This window comes from Tenrec ecaudatus, chromosome 12 (assembly GCF_050624435.1).
Source record: "Tenrec ecaudatus isolate mTenEca1 chromosome 12, mTenEca1.hap1, whole genome shotgun sequence".
Classification (NCBI taxonomy): domain Eukaryota; kingdom Metazoa; phylum Chordata; class Mammalia; order Afrosoricida; family Tenrecidae; genus Tenrec; species Tenrec ecaudatus.
In genome coordinates this window covers 34,002,572-34,023,114 of record NC_134541.1, presented here as the reverse complement: position 1 = coordinate 34,023,114, position 20,543 = coordinate 34,002,572, and the positions used below count along the sequence as shown (strand labels likewise).

Sequence of the window (20,543 nt, the reverse complement as noted above, 5' to 3'; positions counted from 1 at the left end):
CGGCATAAAAATGCACATGGTTGGCTTCCTTTCGCATACTATTTCCACGAAGAAAGTCTGAATCCATTCAAGAGAGCTGTGATCTACCCAGAGCAGGAAATAGTAACAAAGACCGATCTGGGCACTCAGTGAAGAGAGGCTCACTTAACAGCTAAATGGACGCAGTCCTGCTACTACCAAATTCAAAATGCAAGTAGATCACTGCACGTTTCGGAAGCCACAAATACTTAATCCATCACTGTGACTGCATTGATTACTGTGCAATATGCTATGTGTGAGTTGATAGAAGTAGGGACAAGAACGATACGTACAGCAGCTTTGAGCTGGTCAGTAATGAAGTACTAACTGCAGGACGGACCTCCACCTAAAACATCACGCCAGGCAAGGAAGAGGGAAATGGGCAGTCCAGTCAAAGGCAGAATCGGAACAATCACAGAAACACAAGGAACAGCAGGCAAGGGGGAAGGTGAGGCTACAAAGACAAATGGGATGAGGCCACAGAAGCTTGTGCTTCTAAGAAGTTCACTTGTTACCCAGAAGGCAGGGAAGCCATTGGAGGGTTTTAAGTTCAGGTATGCTGTGATTACACGAGGAAGTCAACAAGATCACTCTTGGCAGCAATTTGATGAGTGACCTGAAACAAGACTGCAATGATGAGTAAACAACTAGGGAACCCTACTAGGCATGTAGGTGAGAGGAAACGTGAATGACGGGACAAGAACGATGGGGGTGATATTAACAAATGTGAGAAATATTAAGGCAGCAAAACAGGTAATATAAAACATCACCAACTGGGTGGACATCAGGCTCTATGTAGGAAGGACACATTTCAGTAAAATTATGCTGGAAACATCTAAAACCTGGAAAAACCTACAGTCAAAAAATTGATTTCAGCTCATAATGAATGACCCTTGGGCTTCTGAGACGGTACATCTTTACTGTGGTAAAAAGCCTCCTCCTTCTTCAGAGCAGTTGGTGGTTTTGAACTGCTGGCCTGTGGTTAGCAGCCCAACTGGTAAACCCCTATGCCACAAGGGGGTCCTTTCCTGGAAACATAGGAGCTCACGATTCCCTTTTCTCGGTCACAAATCTCTAACCATAAGCATAACGTGGGCCCATATTTTCAGTTAGGTAACCTGGTCTTCTGAAATGGTACAGCTGCCCTTCTAAATCGGGTAAGTGAGCTCTTAACCCCCAGGGAAAAAAAGATGAATTGTATCAAACCTATACTTCCTGTATAGGTTTATGGTACTTATATGCTTTTGAGTCAAGCTGGGGCACGTGTTTAGACGGTCGGTGTCTCACATCAGCTGTTGAAAGTACTGGAAGGTTAAGAGAGCCTGGTTTATTACATTTGAAAGTTTGATTCATTAGTCTCACAGATTTCTCAAGTGCTTACAGAGATTCTGCTTGTTAAGGTGATAATTCTGACCTGTCAAGATTTGGTTATATTTGACAGACTGAATGAACAAATGTATTTTAACCATTCAAAGGAAAAGTTAATTCTCTATTAATGGGAAGTAGTAACGCACTTACAATATTGCATTAAGCCATCTGTCAACCAATGCTTGAAAACTAATGGCTGGTTAAGCTATTTGTCAATCAATATTTGAGAACTACCTGCATAATTCATAGCAGCCAGGTTTCAGCTTTATCTCACACACAATACACTCAGCTCCCTAAATAACAATCATCTTGACTTCCAAGCAGCCAAAAAGCTGGTAACCCACTGTCACTTGTACTACTTAAATCAAACTGGTTCAAATATCTATGTCCCCTCGCCATTCCTCCCACCGCAACCCAGTTCAGAACACCATTAACCTGGTTAAATCTAATAATCACCTAACAAATTAGTCAAGAGCATGCATCTCCAACAAACATCCACCTAGGACATATTCCAAATGTACCAGTACATATGAACACTATAAACATTTGTAACTGAGATAAAATGGTAGTAATAAGCTTATATTGGTAGACTTGAAACAGACTACCTGCTATCAAAAAATATTAATGTTAAACTTATTTTTTAAAGTTTAGAATGATCCACATGATTAAATATTTCTCATCACGTTTGAAAAATGTAGTTTAGAGGACCTGAAGCAAAGGGCTTAAGTGGAGAGCAAATGCTTTGAAAATGATTAGGGCAAAGAATGTACGGATGTGCTTTATACAATTGATGTATGTATATGTATGGATTGTGATAAGAGTTGTATGAGCCCATAATAAAATGTAAAAAATAAATACATAAATAAAAGAAAAATGTCGTTTAACACTTCATGATAGACTAATTTGAAAATCTGGTTGCGGGTTCCGTTTAGGTCAGTACCTGTTTTCAATGGCTAGGAAGAACTATGCAGTCCAAAGAAAGATGTCCTATGGTTTTACTCATTAAACCGTGCTATTTGTCCCACTCTACCCAATAATACAAATGTTTTCCTTCAGATGTTGGCTAACAAGCATTTATCATCCCTATTACAAATACTCTTGAAAACCACAAAGAAGATGCTACATTGTAACATTTCTAACAATTGCTATTGAAACCCCCTAACACTCTTTTAATTGGGAGATTTCCTTTAACTTTTTGCTATAAGAAGTTTGAAACCCACAAGTCTGTAAAATGTCTCACATTCCTGGTTTGGCTCACTGCATCCTGTAAATTGGTAGTAGTAAGATTTAGAAGTTTACTCGGAGTCAGATCGTATTTATTTACTGGCGAGAATATTTCATGAGTGGGGTTATCTTCTTCCTAGTGTATCACGTCAGAGACACAATACATTATACACTCTCGAGTATAAGCTGACCCAATTATCAGCCAAAGCACCTAATTTTACCACAAAAGCGGCATTAAAAGTGTGCTGAAAAACTCAGCTTCCACGTGAGTATAGACAGTAGGTTTGGCTGCCCTGGTTTCACCAATGTTTTGCTTGAACAGATGGGTGTCCGTCTCACCCACCATCATAAAGTTCCCCGACTGTTTTAACAGCCACTGGTGATCAATGCCTACAATTGTTTTATTTCATGAGATTATCTGGGATTTCATGAAAATACATTTGGAAATTTTTATCAGGTTACAAAACTATTTCTAGGTTGTTCATGTGTAAAGTTATGAACATTTTCACAGGTGCAACAAAATCACAATAAGAATATTAGTCATTAGGTAAATACAAATCAAAAACCACTCCTAAATATATGCCCACGAAGACATGTCGACACAAAACCCTGAACATACAACCAAAGAATGGGAGTATTTACAAATCATCAGCCAATTAGATTTGTATCTAGAAGATATAAAGAACTCAATCATAAAAAGATACATAACCCCATTTAAAAAATAAGTCAAAAAAATAAAATAAAAATAAAAAATAAGTCAATATGCTGAACAGACATTTTTCCAAAGAAGATACACAAACGGCCAATAGGCATAAGAAACAATGTTCAACATCATTAGTCACCAGGGAAATACAAATAAAAGCCACAATGAGATACCACTGTCCACCCACTGGTACGGCTATAATCAGAATGAGCCTCACAAGGGTTGCCGAGGATGCGGAGAATCAGAACCCTCTGATGCACTTGGAATGTAAAACGGTGCATTCACTTCAGAAAACATCTCAGAGTTCCTCAGAGAGTAACCAGTTCCGTTTGACCCAGCAATTCCACTCTTAGCTATATGGCTACTGGAGGTGACACTGTGCCCCACGAGGCTATAGGGAAGTCCTAATCCCCAGAATCTGGGACTGTGACCTTATTTGGAAACAAGGTCTTTGGAGATGTAATCAAATTAAATCATCCTGGATTAGAGTGGGCCTTGATCCAATATGATTGGATGAAAATCCATGTCCTTATTTTAAAAAGAGAGGGAGGAGAGTTACAGAGGCAGACACACAGGAAGTACAACAGGTGACAATGGAAGCAAAGTCTTGAGTGACACATTTGCAGGTCTGGGATGGTAAGGACAGCAGCAACACCAGAAACTAAGAAAGCAAGCAGTACAGGGCCGAATACCATCTAGACTGAAAAAAAGCACAGCACTGCAGGCTTGCTTGATTTCAGAATTCTAGCCTCCAGAACTGTAAGAATAAATTAGTGGCAATCTGTTAGGGCAGCGACAGAAAAACTAATACAATACTTAAGAAAAATGAGAGCAGGTCCACACAGACACTTGTACATGAATCTTCACATCAGCATTGTTCATAATGTCCAAAAGATAAAAATCATTCAAATGTCCATCAACTCACAAATAGATAAATAAAATGTGGTAAATTCACACAATAGACTATTAGTCAGCCATAAAAAGAATGAAGTACTGATGCATTAAGGATGAACCTTGAAAACACGAAGCTGTCCAGAAGGGGTAGCAAAGGAGGAGGTATGAAAATAGGAAACACAGGGAGGCCATGGGCAAGTGATGTTACACTGTTGCGGGGGTGGGGTAGGGGTAGGATTGTGATCAATGAGATTAAACAGTGTTTGAATTTTTGAAAGGAAAACTGATCTGCTCTACAAACCTTTATCCAGTTCACAAAAGTTATAAATGGATTAATTTGTGCAACAACAACAAAAAAGCTCTAAAACTGATTATACAATTCTGTAACTATACTAAAAACTACTGAATTGTATACTTTAAGTATGAATTATGTGTTATATAAATTATAGCTCAATAAGGCTGTTTAAAAAACTATACAAATGATCATAGCCGCATTGTTCATAATAACCAAAAAATGGAAATAACTTTAATGTTCACTAACTTAATGAATGAGTAGACAAAATGTGATATATCCATACAATGGAATATTACACAACCATAAAAAGAAATGACATCCTGGTGGATGAAATCTAAAAACAATACTAAATTTTAAGAAGTCAGTAACCAAAAAAGACCATATATTGTTTTATTCTATTTATATGAAATACCCACAATAGGCAAATCTATAGAAGTAGAAAGGTAAGTGGTCACCCAGAACTGGGGAGAGGGCTCACTATAGACTCACTCACCTCCAATGGGTGAGTGCAGAGTTTCTTGTTGGCATTGTGAAATTATGTAGCAATCATGGCTGAACAGCTCTGTGACTATACTAAAAGCTACTGGATTATAAAGTTTAAAAATGTGACTTTTGTAGTATCTAAAGCTTGTTAAAGCTGCTACCTTGAAAGCAAATTACAAGGGAAATCCTCTCCCATGGCCTATTTCTTTCTTAGACAAAAAGGAGTTCTCTTATTTGTTGTTAAAATAACACCTGAACTGAAGGAACATATTAAGAATATTAACTTTCAAACATATTCGCTAGGGAGTCACTCACCATCACAGGAAAAAGCTGGCTCTTGTTTTGTTTTCGAACTCTACCACTGGAGCACAGGTGCCCAATAAATGACAGGCTGCCTCAACAGCGTGCCCATGCAGAGTGAGTATCACCATTTTCTTTTGTCAAAGTAGTTCTTCTGTCAGCTTATACTTAGACAATTATTGCATATAGCAAAGTTCTTAATAAGGTAGTCATTTACTAGTAGTAATTTATTTACGGTAGACATTAAGAATGTCTTCTCCAAGTACAATTTCTTCCAGTACCTCGCAAAGTTGTGGTTCTACGGGATTTTTAGCTATTAAAAGAGGATTTAACAAATACAGAAACATGCAAAAAGCTTCTGTACTTTTATAACTAGATAGCAAACTCCCCATACTGCAAAATTTGTTCTAACATCGCGTGGTCGAACCTTTCAGCAGCGTTTTCTGCTTCTCCTCCAATGGCATTTGCTGACAAAGGAATGCGTTCGGATTTCTTAACGTATTATTTTCTATATATTAGATCACCCTTTCTTTCATTTTATTTCACTATGACAGGAAGAACCTGCAACTGTGTGCGCTTTTTTATCTTTTACAAGGACAAGAAAACTCAAAATATAAACTTTAATTATTGAGGTTGGTAAAATTTCACAAAGAATTTAAACAGTCTCTGACTTGAAACACTATTAAAGTAGAATGTAGAGGTTCTTCTCTTTATGGACCTGATGAAAGTCTCATGGTTCATTATTACAGATCTCCACGTTCCACATACTCGCAGAGCAAGAGTCCTATTAACGACAGAGAAGGAGAATCCATCCTCCAAGTAAGTCTCCGGATACTTTCAGAGTTGACTTGCTACACCTGACTGAACAGCGTCCGCATCCAACAGTGGGACGTGGGTCAGCTCTGCCATTCTGCGCTTTCCTTGTGAGGAATTTCTTTGATCACTGGTTTCTTTGAAGGACTCTATCCAAGGCACTTGTCCACTTTGTGGAAACTAGTTGAATGAAACAGGAGACTATAATGTTATCAATATGCTGAACAGCGTGGTAACACATGTCTAAATCAGGCCCTGTTCCCTCTAGAACGACTCCCTCCTCGGGATGCCCAAGTGGTTTAGCTAAAGCAAGATGGTGTGACCTTCGACCCCAAGACAATGGCAGCAACATCCCCAAAGTGAACTGTTTCCTCGCGTTGGCTCTGATTCGTGGTTTGCAAGACCAGCTGGACAGGAAGAGCCTGCCTGATCTGTCGCACTCAGATTTGAACCTGGTGGGTTTGAACTGCCTGCTTTGTGGTTAGCAGCCAGATGCCTAACACAGGGCCATGCCTAACCACAAGGCCACCAGGGGTTCTTTGCATCCTTCATTTCCAGCCCCTGCTCCCCTCTAATTCAGTGAACTTCAATCTTGGTTAAACATCAGTATCACCTTGGGATTTAAAAAAATACAAATTCTCAGGCCCCACCCAAGACCAATTTAATCAAAATATCTGGGGGTGTGCATTTGCATGCTTGATTAGCTCCCCAGGTGAATCGAAAGTACAGCCCAGGTGGAGAACCACTGCTGTAGTGTCACTAGAAGCCATCTGCCCCCTCCTGCTCACATATTTAGCCAGCTTCTGGTGGAGGCTTTGCCACTCCAAGTGTGATCCATGCCCCTCCAACAGCATTTGCCTCACCCACTACTTAGTAATGCAGAATCCCAAGCCCCACCCCAAACCCACTGCCTTGGAGCCGGAGCCGTGACAGAGAACTGCACCATGGGGGGTCTCCAAGGCTGTGACTCTTCTCTGCCGGTGCGTTCAAACCACTCACCTTTAGGTGGGCAGCCCAACCCTGATCCTACGCAGCCACTACAGCTCCGTATCTGAACTTGGCATTTTAACAAGATACACAATGATCCAGGTGTACATTCGAATTAAAGAGGCACCTGAGGTAGCAAGCACCTGCCCAGCTCCGGCCTTTGCAAATGCTGCTTAACTGTGCATCTAGTTTAATTAACGCCTGATTCTCCTAACACTCTATTCTCCGCCCCCCCACCCCCCACCCCCCCCACCCCCCGTCACATCTATTACATCTATAATCAGCATACGGTGATTAGTGTCTGTCTACTAACCCTAAGTGCCACAGGAAAAGACATCACATCCATGTTCCTGGCACCATTTTGAATTGAACTGTGTCTAATCTCATTATATTTCATACTGGTGATTCTAGTCTAAACTTCTACAATCCTTCCACCTCACCAACCATATCTTTCTGCATCCTTAAGCTGGCTTTAGCTACTAACTACTGGATATGATACTTATTTCCAATTTTCAGTATGTTAAAGGTCTCCTTTTGTGAAGGTAAAGTAAGCCTAATTCAAAGTACCACGACATTTCTTTTAAATGAATGAAACAATCAAACGGTAGGTTTTGTGTGTAAGAGCCCTAGCTAGTTTGTGGGGAAACGGGGTCACACAAATTGCTGATTGCAAGTTCGACCACACAAATTGCTGATTGCGGGGTCAACTAGTTCGACCTCCCCATGTACGGAAGTCAGCACTGAAATTGTACCCTGTGACTCAGTGAGCCTGTGTTATAGGTAAGAATACTGTCACTGACCTATTCCAACTCACAGTGGCCCCATGGCACAGAGTAGAACTGCCCCCTGTGCGTTGCCAAGACTATAACTCTTTACAGGAATTGAAGCCTCATCTTTCTCCCAAGGAGCAGCTGGTGGTTTCAAACTGCTGACCCTGCAGTTAGCAGCCCAATGAACTAGAAAATTATCCAAAAGAAATAAGTATGTGAATAAATAAGATCGCTAAGGCTTGTAAAATTACCGTTTCTAATGATAAAAAATGAGAGTAAAAACAGTGCCTACAGAACCAAGTGGTTATCACTGCAGAGACTATCCCCTATTAAAAAAGAAAGAGGATCAAACCCAGTGCCATGAAGCTGAGTCTCACAGCCAGCCTTTCGGGCAGGGGAGAGCGACGCCACTGGGTTTCTAAGACTATCCATTTTTATGAGACCAAAATGACCCAGCTTTCTCCCGTGGGTAAACCGGTAGACTTGAAAGACTGAACTCTGGGTTAGCAGCTGAGCACCTAAGCACTATGCAAACGGGTCTTTACATTGTTGCATGAGTCTGTCTGTGTGCTACACAGAGCATTTTTTTTCCAGCTTTGGCATTTGGGGCTGTAATTGGACTAAAAGAAATAACGTTCTATATCCAACCAGCTTCCTACTTATAAGTCAACCTTCTTCTGCCTCTTTTCCCGAGGAAGGTGGGCAAAAATAATGCAACAATGTTTACAAATTGACTTTCAGCTGCTCCAACCAAAAGTGTTAGCTAAATACATCAGAGCCAAGTATCAGAGTTGCCTAAGAATCCACCAGAAGCACCACACTACTGACCCCTAGCTTACACAAATCAAGTTCACTTTCTTGAGCCTCAATATCTCCCTGATACATAAATGTAAAGAACAAAGCTAAAATCACATCGAGGGGGAGCTGGGAGGGGAAAGCAAGCCTATAGCTGCTTCCAAGGCGATCCTGTTGCACTTCTGATGAAGGTCCACTGAGGCACACTCACAGATGCTGGGTAGGGTGCCAACATCGATTTCAGCTCACAGCCACTCACATGACTGAGTAGGGCTGTCCCCCCAAGCTGCAATCGTTAGGACAGTAGAAAGCCAGCCAGGTCTTTCTTCCACCGAGCAGGTCGGAAGTACCAACCTTTCAGTTGGCATCGGAGCACGTACCTATTGGGTCGCCCAGGCAGCTTTAAGGAGAGAACACATTGGTACAGTCCTCTCAAAGGCTCAGGTGATTTGGCTATGTCTCTGAAAATTAAAATCGCACACACCCTTTGACCCAGTAAAGGCACTTCTAGAAGTGTATAGTTCAGACAGTCTTCCACATGAACACTAACAAAGCATGTTCAAGGGCATTCACTCTAACACCATGGTAGGAAAAAATGTGGAACAACTTCAATGTTGTGTTACCAAGACTAATTACTAGTACAACCATACAAGGAAATATGTAAAAGAACATTATAGTATACAAATATATAATAATTTCCAAAGTATGAGGGTACTTCCAAGTCTATAGAAAAGAGAAATTAAAAGACAATTGGGGTGGAGGAGACAATGGAATTTGCCCATGAACTTTTTGAAGCCCCCTTAATATACATGTACAATTAAGTGAAAAAAGGAGCAAGTTGTGGCTGGTTTGGACCAGGGGGGTAGGGGAGCAGACAGGCACATGCTACTAAAGGAACAGTATGTAAAGGCCGCAGAAACTGGAAATTACAGTCCCCACCAGGCAGGAAGTATGGAAGAGAGGAGACTTCTCTTTCTCTGTACATTTGTACTGCTGGAATTTTCCCTCTCAAATGCATATATTGCCTTTTCCCTAAAAAGAAAAGAAAAAGAAAGCTAGGCAAAGTACTTAGGTGTCTGGCAAGTAGCAAGTAGGAATAAGTGATGGTTATGCGTTAAAGTTAGTTAGAGAAGGAATAACCGCAGCAGGCGGCCCTCTCTCGGGGCCTCCCTCTGGATTTAACAGGCTGTGATTCTTTGTGGGACCTGGGCTACTGCGTACTCCATTACAGGTCGCTGCCCACAAATGACTTTTCAAAAAACCAAGTCAGTCTCAAGTCTCTGAGCTCCTCTAAATTCGTCCGGTTGCCCCCTATGGCCAAAACTCTAGCAGGGCACACAGCAGTCCCCCAAGCTGACCTTACTCCCCTCCTTCCGAGCGTCTTCCTTCTTCTCCCCACCCAAGCTAGCTAGGCTTTGCCTTCCCCTGTTCCCCGAGAACAGTGGAGGCTCCGTCTACCATGCTGCCCTCCTTTCCTTCCACAGTCACTGACTCCTAGTCATCCTTCGCCACTCAAAGGCCCACAAAGAGGGTGCTCCCTGCTTCCCCTGGCCACAGTTCCAAGAATCAGAATGCCACAGTTCAAAAACCAACTACTGCTTCATCTGCTTAGAGGATGGTCTCAGTTTTCATATCTACAGAGTAGGAATAAAGCCCCAAATAGCTACTTAAAAATGCCCCAACCCAAGCCCACCGACATCGGGTCAATTCCAAATCAAAACGACCCTGCACAGGGTTTCCGGGGTTGTAAATCTTTAGGAGGGCAGGCAGCTTCGTTTTTCTCCCGAGGAGCAGCTGGTGGGTTTGAACTACCGGTTATACGGTTAGCACTCCAATCTCACCGCGTCACCAGGGCTCCTTATTAAAAAAGATTAAAGGAGCAAATTCACCGAAAGGATTTGCCAGACAGCCTGTAACAAGACAAACGCTATTCTCATGATAGTCTCCTCGCACCTGTGATGTACTCATTTGACTCTACCTGCTTCTGCTTCAGACTGCAAGCCCTCCGAAGCAAGGTGACTTCCTCACTTTTACTTTGAAGCCCAAGCACCAGGCATGACACCTGGCGAATGGAAAGCACAGGAGTGTATTTAAGTTTTCTGATTCTGAATGTCACCCAGAGAGTAAAATATGTAGGAGTCCTGGCAGCACGATGGCTTAAGAAGTGGGCTGCTAACCAAAAAGTAGGTGGTTCGAACCACCTGTTGCTTCGGAAGAAAGATGAGGTTGTCTGGTTCCTGCAAAGCAGCGGTTCTTGACCTGTGGGTTGCAACCTCTTTAGGGGTCAAAGGACCCTTTCACAGTGGTCGCCTGATTCATAACCGTAGCAAAATTACAGTTATGAAGTAGCAACGAAAATAATTTTGCTTGGGGGTCACCACACATGAGGAATTGTATTAAAGAGTCCAGGCATTAGGAAGGTTGAGAACCACTGATGTAAAGAGTTATGGCCTCAGAAACCCTGCCAGGCAGTCTCCCTTTTTCCAGTCAGGTTACTATGCATCAGGATCGACTTGATGCCAGTGGATTGGGTTGGGTTTGGGTATAAGTGACTGACAGGTACTCAGTGGACAGCCTCCTGACTCCCAATCATGCTTTCTGGTGGGCACACCTGCCAGGCCACTAGAAGCAGGCAGAGATGAGGAGAGATCACACGGGACTTTGAGACTTTCAAAAGTTACGGGCAGTCAAGTAGATTGGGGAACTACTGGGACACTGGATCTACCAGTTTCTAGCTGCTGACTAATGATGGTGGGTGGGTGCCATGGACATGAGAATGTACGGAATCCGAGGTACTAAAATCCTGTCAGTGCACTCCAGTCATGGGAAATTCACTTGGGACGTGGGTACCTGGAAACAAGCAGAGCCAAGGTATGCAGGAAAGGGACAGGGCAGGGGTACGGGAAGGTTGACAGGCCACTGTCCCTGCCTTCCAGATGCTTCTCAAGTGAGAAGGGCTTCAGAGGAAGATGAAGAGCTGCACAGGCCAAAGCATCCTGCCACAGGAAGGGCTAGCCATGAAATTCTGAATGGCTGTGAAAGGCAATGGGCTCAGAGTAATAGAGTAAGTGGAGGTAAGACTGCCCAGGGCTTTGTATGACCTGCTAATAAGGCATTTGGGGCTTGGTTTGGCCATGGGAAAAGGAAAGCTGAGGGAGTTTTTTAAGTAAACAAGTGACACCATCAGATCTGTGTTTTTGAAAGGAGTGGCCAGACACAGGAAGATGATCGCCCTTTCCTAGTCGGTCCTCCTCTCGCCCACCATCTTCTGCTTCTCCTGATGCCTCACCAGCAAGCAGGTGGCAAGAGATGCGTATCCCCGAGGAGGGGCCGTCGCTGGTTCTGGAGCAGCGACGCCCGGCCTTGGCCAAGGCTTCTGGGAGGCATGTCTTCCCGCTCCGGAGGTCTCTGAGCATTCCTCTGTCCCTCCTTAGACCACGATCCCTGACCTCAAAATCCCAACAACACACCACCCTTAACGTCGGGCTCGCTGCGCTCATCATTCTGGACTCCAAGAAAGGCAATCAGGCACGCTTTTTCTGTTTTGTTTTAAAGACAAATATTCGTTATTTGCCAAGAGCGAAAAGGAGGGGCTGGATTACCACATCGGGGCGGCTCGGAGCCCCGATTCCATTAAGCAGCGGTCCCCATGGGGAGCGGGCAGCAGAGGGAAGAACCTGGGAGAGGGGCCGGGGAGGGGTCGCGGGAAGGTGACGGAAACACGGTCCCCGCAAGAGCCAATGTCCTGCAGCCAGGACTTGTTCTCTAGGCTCGCCGGGGAAGGAGGCGCGGGCAGGCTCTGTTCTCACGCCTCCAAGTTTCTCCTTTTTCTGAATGAACTCTGGCAGCGCCGGGCCTGGCCCCCAGAGGACGCGCGCGAAGTTCCCGGGCGGTGAGAGGGGTCGGCGCCCGGTCCGGCACGTTTCCGGGGCCTCCCCCGCCCCCCACGAGCCGCACCGGGATGCGGGATGGGCTGGCGGAGCCCGATCGCCTCCCCCGGGACGCCCGTCCGGGAAGCCCGGCTCGCGCGCGCCGAGGCCCCTCCCGCCCGAGCCCAGCCCGCGGCGGGGGCCGCGAACACTCACCGAGTCCGGCGCTGGGCGGGACCGCAGGGGACGAGGTCGGCGGCTCCGCCTCGGTTCCGCGGCGGCGGCGGCGTCTCGGCCCGCCACACGCCCTCAGGGCCGCCGCCCGGCCCGGGGCCCGGAGCCCCGCGGCGGCGGCGGCGGCCTCGCCTCCATGGCCAGGGGAAGCGGCGGAGGGGCAGCGGGGCGGGCGGCGGTGATGGCGGCAGCGACCCGGGGTCCGAGCTGGATGGCGCGCGCGCGCGCGGCTCTGTCAGCGCCGCACTCCCGCAGCCTCAGTCCCGACCCGGCCTTTGCTGTAAGGCGCCTTGTCATTGGCCGTTCAGAGACGGGCGCTGGTTGGCCGGGACGGAGCGGGCGGCTCCTAGCCGCTCCCCGGCCTCCCCCCGCCCCCCGGGCCCAGCCCTCCAGCCCTCCAGCCCTCCAGCCCTCCAGCCCTCCAGCCCTCCAGCCCTCCAGCCCTCCAGCCCTCCAGCCCTCCAGCCCTCCAGCCCTCCAGCCCTCCAGCCCTCCAGCCCTCCAGCCCTCCAGCCCTCCAGCCCTCCAGCCCTCCAGCCCTCCAGCCCTCCAGCCCTCCAGCCCTCCAGCCCTCCAGCCCTCCAGCCCTCCAGCCCTCCAGCCCTCCAGCCCTCCAGCCCTCCAGCCCTCCAGCCCTCCAGCCCTCCAGCCCTCCAGCCCTCCAGCCCTCCAGCCCTCCAGCCCTCCAGCCCTCCAGCCCTCCAGCCCTCCAGCCCTCCAGCCCTCCAGCCCTCCAGCCCTCCAGCCCTCCAGCCCTCCAGCCCTCCAGCCCTCCAGCCCTCCAGCCCCTCTGAACGCTGGGAGCGCAGCCCTGGCCAGAGGGGCTCAGGGGCTCCCGGGCCCCCAGACCCGCAGGGGAGACGGGCAACCTAAGGCGGCCTAATCCTCCGGAATGCAAGCCCTGGGAAACCAGTCCGTGCACCTGCACCGTTCACTTCATTGCAATCGCAGGCCTTTGGACGTGGGCCGCCTTCCCAGCCAACAGATGTAGAAACTGAGGCCAGATCGGGTGCCATCCCTCCCTAGTGGACAAAATTAATAGCCAGAAACGGCAAAGTCGCCTTTCAGCGATTCTCCATTCGGACTCGTTAAAAAAAATTTTTTTTAGCTAATTGCTGCAAGGTGTTTAAAGGACGAAGGTGCTCGCTCCTTGGGGAAAGAAAAGAACCAGAAGAGCCTAGGGAGGTGTATGACACTATAGATTGCATCTTAGATCAAGTCAGCCACTCAACCACGCCAGCCATCCGCATTAGAGCCCCAGGGACATCTCCACGGGCGCGCTCCCCCCCCCCCATACACACACACCTCCCACTCTCCCTCCAGATGCATAAGGTGGGACCTGGCTCACCACAATGCCTACAAGAAGCAGGCCACATGGGAGTGTCGTCTACAATCGCTCTAGTCAAGGAGAGGAGGTAAAGGGACCATAGGTGGGTGGTGGCATGCCTCTCCTCCAGACCCTACAGTCACTGAGCCTGGATCTGGGCAGAGTCCCCACAATAGGCCGTTGCTCAGTCGTCTGTCCTCTGTCCAATCACCCCCAAAGAAAGGAGGCAGTCTGTGGCCGGTGGCAATTCTTCCCACCTCCAGTCCCCCTGAAGTTCCAAGTGAATGCGTGCTGACCAGGGATGACCAGGTGCTGAGCGACTACTCGGACGGGGAAGTCGTCCTTGACTTGGAGTAGTGCATCTCCTCACCTCTCAAGAGAGAACCTCTGCCAGAGGGACACATAATTCCAGTCCAGAGGCCACAGACCCCGGCTCCGGGCAGGCAATGAGGTCTGATCTGAATTACTACTTAACATGTCTTTTAGTTGCTTTGTTTTTCTGCTATGAGGATAGTTTTATTTACGCTGCCATAAAAAGGTTTCACATGATGCTGTGCTTCAATTTTTAAATATGTATCAAGTCAAGAGTTATTAACATAGGCATCCATCCTCAAGCTGATCTGGAGGATTACACACACACACACACACACACACACACACACCACACCACCCCACCCCCGATCTGACTATGCTTGGGAAAACCCTGCATGTTGGATGTGGTCTTCAGAGAGCCCCAGCATGTCATGGGGGCTGCACTGAGGATCACACACATATGTAGCTTGGCAAGTAGCACAGTCTCAAGAAATGCAAGCTGCTTCTCCCTCTTGGAGACAGCTGCACTGTCGTTAAAGCAGGTACAGAAAGTGACACAGAGCCTCAGATCCAGGCAGGGGAGGGCCTTGGAGGTCCCATCCTGGGGATCCTGAGGAAAAAGATTCAGCTCAAACCACACAGACCTTGTCTCCAGTGGGAGAGCACAGAGTCCCAGCCTCACTTGCCTGCAGTGACCTGCCCAGCCTCTCCAGCTTACTTGCTTTGCCAGGTGTCCAGAGCTTCCCACCTTCACCGACAGGGCAAAGACCTGTTAGCTGGAGGCCAAGAGAAGGAGGGGAAGCAGCCTTCCTCTCTCAGCCCTGCTTTAGTGTCAGATCAGAGAGCCTAAACCTACAGGTGGCTACTTGTCAGTCACACCACAGGGCTCCCCAGAGTCACAGCGCTCACGACTAGTTCACGGGACTAGACTAGAAGTAGAGCTGGAGGAAGGGGATAAAGGACTGCCATGTCTTGAGACAAATCACTTCCTTCCCTGGGCTTCTTTTCCCCATCTAGCAAATGGAACAACGAATCATCCCATCAACCGGTATCATCGAAAGCTGGCCATGTGTGAGCACAGCAAGAATAAGACAAAGAGCTGGCTCTCCTCTCAGGAGCTTACATCTGTCTTACATAGAAGACAGAATATATATAATTGATATAATGTCCTAAGTGTTGTAATGAAGATAAAGCAGGTTGACACTATATTGAAGGAAATGAGAGCCAAGTGCCTCCCAACACTGCTGTCCCCTTCCCAAGGGTTATTTACTGGTGCTGCGCACCCGAAAGCAACCAGATATGCATGCAACCCCTTTACTCCAAGACAGTCCCTGTCCCTGGGTGATACAAGCAGTTTGTGATCAGCTGTTCACCAAAAGGCTCACGGTTCAAACCCACTGAAGGCTTCCAGGGAAGACAGGCCTGGTAATCCGCTTCTGTTAAAATTACAGCCAAGAACTCACGATGGGAAAGGTCTACTCTATTTTCTTGGGTCACCATGTATTAAGATCAACTGAACAGCAAAAGCTTTGGTTACTCTGAGGTGTCTTGTGGGAGCCCCCGCCCTAACTCTCAAGTTCCCTTTGCTCCAGCACAGCCACCAGTCTTCTAAACTGGTAGAAATAATTTAGTCTCTGCTCTCAGCCCTACAATCCTGGTCCCAGCCCCAATCCCAACCTCATCTATTAGCTAAATTTGAACCCACTGAACCCTGTGGGCCCCAGGCCTATTACACAAATACTTCAGGATAGAAGGTATTTTATATTACTTATCTGCGACTGCTGATTATGCTGTGACTCACAGTGACCCTAGAGGACAGAGTTGAACTGCCCCCACATAGTTTCTGAGGCGGTAAATGTTTTGGGGCACAGATTGCCTCATCTTTCTCCCTTGGAGCTACTCAAAACTAACTGCACTGCCATCCAGGCCATTCTGACTCATAGCGACCCCATAGAACAGGTTAGGACTAGCCCTGTGGGTTTCCAAGGCCCAGAACTCTTTACTAGAGAAAACAGCCTCATCTTTCTTCCTCAGAGCAACTGGTGGTTTCAAACTGCTGACCTTTCAGATTGCAGCCCACCACGAAACCACTATGCAGCCTGGGCGACTTTGGAGCAACTGCTAGGCTAAAATTACCCCCCTTTCCACTGAGCAGCCCAACGCTTAGCCCACTGTGGGCTGCTTTTAACTTAATCATTTCAAGTAAACCGTTGACTTGAAAGAAAGAGAAAAAAAAAAGCTGTAGATCTGTTTTTTGAAGGTCACTGTTTTTAGGTGTGGCGATTTCATCTTCCTTGGATCCACAATCAACATTCATGGAAACAGCAGTCAAGAAATTAGAGGATCGATTGCATTGGGCAAGTCTGTTGCAAATGGACTTTCAAACTGTTAAAAATTAAAGATGTCACTTTGAAGATTGTCAGAGAAACCAGCCTTAACAATCGAGGGGTCTGTCAGTGCAATTGTACAGCGAGAATATATCAAGGTGTTAGTATAGTCACAGAAGATCGGAGCGAGAGTAAAATAAAGGAGTCAGACACACTATGTGGCAGCATGCTTACCTCAGCCCCTTTTGGTGATCCACATGAAGGTGGGAGAAGAGAGAGGAAAGAGAGCATCTTTACTAACTTGGGATTTTATACGTAGTCGTAAGACATGCATATTCAGTAGTTACATATGTCACAAGGTGGGTGGTAACTACAGTAGCTTCCCTGAGCTCACAGATGAGACCTAATACCTGTATTGGGGGAAGGTATGAGGGGGCTGGGTGCCGAGGTGGGAGGAGATAACAAAAGAATGTCAGCTTCTACAGAGAGCTACAAACAACCACGTGCTCACGTTAAGGCAGCATAGCTGTTAGGGGAGAATCTGTCGGAATGATATTTAAAGCAGGATAATATACTTGGACTTTATCTCTAACTAACTAAAGTGGTGTCTTTCCTACCGTGGAATACCAGCTTTCCAGATTCCCTCTGTTAAACGTTAGGGAATAGAGCCCCGGTCATATTTCCCTCCGTGTGAGTTTCCCACAGAAGACCAAATTGCACCTGACCCAAACCATGGTATTTCCAATCCCTTCATATGCATGCAAATGCTGGACAAGACATAAGAAAGACCATGAATAGAATGGTATGTTTCAATTATGGTATCGATGACTACTGACTATACAATAGGTTATCAGAGGAACGAACAAATGTCTTGGGAAAAGCATGGGCAGAGTGCTCCTTCGAAGTGAAAGTGGCAAGACTTCATCTCAGGTCCTTTGGACACGTTAACAGGGGGACCAGTCCCCGGCAAAGGACAGCGTGCTTGGCTGGGGAAGAAGAGAAAGATTCTCAATGAAATGGACTGACACAGAAACTGCAGCGATGGACTCACATATAGGGATGCTTGAGAGGATGGTGCGAGGCCAGGCAGTTGCACCCCAGGCCGCTGAGTCAGAACTGACTCTTAACAGCATCTAATAACATCGTAAAAAGGTGGAGGCACTTGTAAAACCCAATACATTTACATTTCAGATTTGGGGGTATTTTATTGTACAATTTATCTCAAAGTTAAAAAAAACCCGGCAGACTAATCATAAACTCTGGTTTATAAAATGCAGGCTGAAGTGGTTAGGGTGAAGGAGCCCCGGTGGCATAGTGGTTAGAGCTTGCACTGTGATTAGACAGGTCAGCTGCTTGAACCCACCAACCACTCCTCAGGAAAAGGAGCTTGCTGCTCCTGTGAAGTTACAATCTTGGAAAGTCACCGGGGCAGTTCTACCCTGTCGTCCAGGGTCACTGAGAGTGGGCATTGACTTGATGGCAGTTAGTTTTGGGCTCTTATGCTTACAACTTACTTTGAAATACATAAAATAAGACAGTTTCATGGAAATATGAATACACGGGAAACCAAGTAAAACAAAATGCGGGTGGTGGGTATGTGGTTGTTCATGGTAAAATTCTTCCAACTTGGCTGGATCTTTGAAACTTTTTTTATAATACGGTGTTGGGGGGAAATGGAATTGACTTACAGAAAAGTCCACGAAACTACCCTTCACTGTCAAATGACTCTTCCCAGGTATAGTTCTCCACCTGCACCTTTCACGGAGTTGTCACCACCCTATTTGTTGTCAATTTACCATGACTCATTTCTCGCACTTTCATAAAACTGTGTTTCTATTTGCATTATAAATGCCCATTTCCGCTTTCGCCTGCTTGCCCTGGGGCCCGGGGCCCTCGTGCGGAGGGTGCTGTGCTCGGACCGGGGCTGGGTAGTGGCGCGCCGACGTCAGCCCGGACATGGCCCAGAACCTGAAGGACTTAGCGGGGCGGCTGCCCGCCGGCCCCCGGGGCATGGGCGCGGCGCTGAAATTGCTGCTGGGCGCCGTGGCCTACGGCGTCTGCGAGTCCGTGTTCACGGTGGAAGGCGGGCAAGAGCCATCTTCTTCAATCGCATCAGAGGCGTGCAGCAGGACACCATCCTGGCCCAGGGCCTTCACTCCAGAATCCCCTGGTTCCAGTACCCCATCATCTATGACATCCGGGCCAGACCCCGAAAAATCTCCTCTCCCACAGGCTCCAAAGATCTGCAGATGGTGAACATCTCCCTGCGGGTGCTGTCCCAGCCCAACGCCCTGGAGCTCCGCAGCATGTACCAGCGCCTGGGGCTCGACTACAAGGAGCGGGTTCTGCCATCCATTGTCAAAGAGGTGCTCAAGAGCGTAGTGGCCAAGTTCAATGCTTCCCAGCTGCTCACCCAGCGGGCCCAGGTGTCCCTACTGATCTGACGGGAGCTGACCGAGAGGGCCAAGGACTTCAGCCTCATCCTGGACCATGTCGCCATCACAGAGCTGAGCTTCAGCCGAGAGTGCACAGCTGCTGTTGAAGCCAAACAAGCGGCCCAGCAAGAGGCCCAGCGGGCCCAGTTCTTGGTGGAAAAGGCGAAGCAGGAGCAGCGGCAGAAGATTGTGCAGGCGGAGGGGGAGGCCGAGGCCGCCAAGATGCTTGGGGAAGCGCTGAGCAAGAATCCTGGCTACGTCAAACTGCGCAAGATGTGGGCAGCCCAGAACACCTCCGAGACGATCGCCACGTCACAGAATCGGATCTATCTCACCGCTGACAACCTCGTGCGCAACTGCAGGACGAGGCCTTCACGCGGGGAAGCGACAGCCTCATCAAGCCTGAGAAATGAGCCTGCTGAGCGAGAGCTTCGCCCGAGACATGTGGAGCCACCTCTCCCTGGTCTTGGACGCCCTCACCTGCCCAGCATCATGATGGTCCCCTCTCCGCCCCTCCACCCACCCCTCCCGGATTATTGAAGGACTGGCCCTTTTTTTCAGGGAAATGACTGTCCTCTCCCCCATTTCGCCCAAGGAACCGAGTGTGATTGATTTCTCAGTGATTTATTCCCTACCGGGTGAGTTCCCTCCCCTCAAGACTGGGAGGAGAGAACTGTCCCAGGAATTCTCAATAAACTTTTATTATGCAAACCGAAAAAAAAAAAAGCCCATTTCCATCAAGCTAATTCTGACTCGTGGCGACCGTGTGTAGAGTGTCCTTGGCTGTAATCGTACAAAGGCGGCCTGGTGGCATAGCGGTTCAACGTTGGGCTGCTAGTTAACTGCAAGACCAGCGGTTCAGTTCAAAACTACCTGTTGTTCCTCAGGACCAAGACAAGCCTTTCTCCTCCTGTCAAAAGCTCTAGTCCCCGAAACCCACAGGGGGCAGTTCTACCCTGCCCTGCAGGGCCACTCTGCGTGAGAATCCACTTGATGGCAGGTTTTTGGGGGTTTGGCAATCTTCCAAAAGCAGTTTGCCAGCTATTTCTTCCTCAGAGTTGCTGGAGAGGTCCCAATTGGCAACCCTTATGTTAGCGACCGATCACAAGCTACTGGTGCCATCCAGGATCCTAACCTATGCATAGTCTATGGGTTAAAGATGTTGTGCTCAGCACGTGAAGCTTTTATTGTGTACATTCTAAAAAACTGCCTAGGGCTCCCAGTCCAGTGAGGAAGGGTGGGGGGTCACTGGTACCGACCCTTTTTCACTGAGAACTAGAAGAACCTGAAAAAGACGTTTTAAAGGCATGGAAGAACTCACAAGGCGGTGAGAGATGTGGGGCCCAGACTAGGGAGGAGAGAGGTTCGAAGGCCCAGTCCAGGATTTGA

General features: G+C 47.5%; 1 protein-coding gene and 1 pseudogene across 3 annotated transcripts in view; one reads left to right on the top strand and one right to left on the bottom strand.

Moving 5' to 3' along the window:
- PTPRA (protein tyrosine phosphatase receptor type A) overlaps nucleotides 1-13,009 on the bottom strand; it is a 144,217-nt gene extending 131,208 nt beyond the window's left edge. For 2 of the 3 annotated variants that reach the window (XM_075563909.1, XM_075563907.1), the window contains exon 1: nucleotides 12,736-13,009. The gene's annotated coding sequence lies outside the window, so the exon portion shown is untranslated. The remainder of the gene's footprint in view (nucleotides 1-12,735) is intronic. The other variant, XM_075563908.1, reaches the window with a different exon arrangement.
- A 5,666-nt stretch (nucleotides 13,010-18,675) lies between these two features.
- Nucleotides 18,676-19,590, top strand: LOC142422422 (prohibitin-2 pseudogene; annotated as a pseudogene).
- The last annotated feature ends 953 nt before the right edge of the window (nucleotides 19,591-20,543 follow it).